This window comes from Bos grunniens, chromosome 20, assembly GCF_055505025.1.
Source record: "Bos grunniens cultivar Pamir isolate PY7600 chromosome 20, Bosgru_T2T1.0, whole genome shotgun sequence".
Classification (NCBI taxonomy): Eukaryota; Metazoa; Chordata; class Mammalia; order Artiodactyla; family Bovidae; genus Bos; species Bos grunniens.
The window spans coordinates 68,586,474-68,587,518 of NC_141184.1; the positions used below are offsets into that span (position 1 = coordinate 68,586,474).

Below are 1,045 nucleotides of genomic sequence, written 5' to 3' on the forward strand. Positions count from 1 at the left end.
ACTCGATAGTTGCAGCATGGGGCTCCTCACTAACTCCTTGAAAGTCAGGCAATTCAAGAGTCTATCTTGTTCACTGTGGTATCACCATCAGAATGTCTGGCACAATTCAGAAGCTAAATAAATAATTATTGAGTGAATGAGCAAATGACTATGACTTCCAACCTCTTATAAGCCTTCCAATCTGGTTCCCTTTCCAGAGCCAGAGGCTCTTTCTCATCCACCCAAATCCCTCCAGGACCTCTCACAATATAAAGCATCTCAAAAGTTTTTCCAACTGAAGCCCACATGCCCTAGACGCTGCGCTCTGCAACAAGAGAAGCCACTGCGATGACAGAGTACCCCTGCTTGCTGCAACTAGAGAAAGTCCATGCTCAGCAATGAAGACCCAGCACAACCACACATTAAATAAACAAATATTTTTTTAAGTCTTTCCAGCCTTGGTGTCAGTAATTTCATACCGCCTTGGACCTCCTACTCCAACCTTCTCCTATCCCCAGCCCTACCCTTCATCCTTGGCATTACTGGCTATGTTTAATTATGGTCCAACCACGCAATGGAAAATGATAAAGCTACTAAAAATAATTTGCACGTCATCCTTGTGCAGGGGCCATGCTAATCTTCTCGGCATTGTTCCAATTTTAGTATATGTGCTGCTGAAGCCAGGGAAGCCTGGTGTGCTGCAGTCCATGGGGTCGCAGAGAGTCAGACATGACTGAGCAACTGAACATCAACAACTAAAAATAATAAAGAAGTGCTTTATTGACATGGGAAGTTGCTCATAATACATTGTTAATTAGATTAAGATGTTTCATATAGATTCATATAGATTCTATTTCTACTAAATCTCTGTGTAGGAGTACTTATATGTGCATGAACCATATGGAAGCAATTGGAAGATTATGCGACAAAATATTACCAGGGATAGTATTTGTGTATTTCCTTTATGTTTTCCAATTTTCTTATCATGTTTCTATATCCCTTATATAATTTCTGAAAATATTAAAATGAACCATGTGACATTGCTATTTTGATAAACTAAAAACGG

General features: G+C 39.8%; 1 non-coding gene across 1 annotated transcript; it reads right to left on the reverse strand.

Annotated features, from left to right (window-relative positions):
• Positions 1-557: 557 nt before the first annotated feature.
• Positions 558-662, reverse strand: LOC147350608 (U6 spliceosomal RNA). The gene has a single exon (XR_015149306.1). It is a non-coding gene; the product is annotated as a U6 spliceosomal RNA (small nuclear RNA).
• Between the last annotated feature and the right edge of the window lie 383 nt (positions 663-1,045).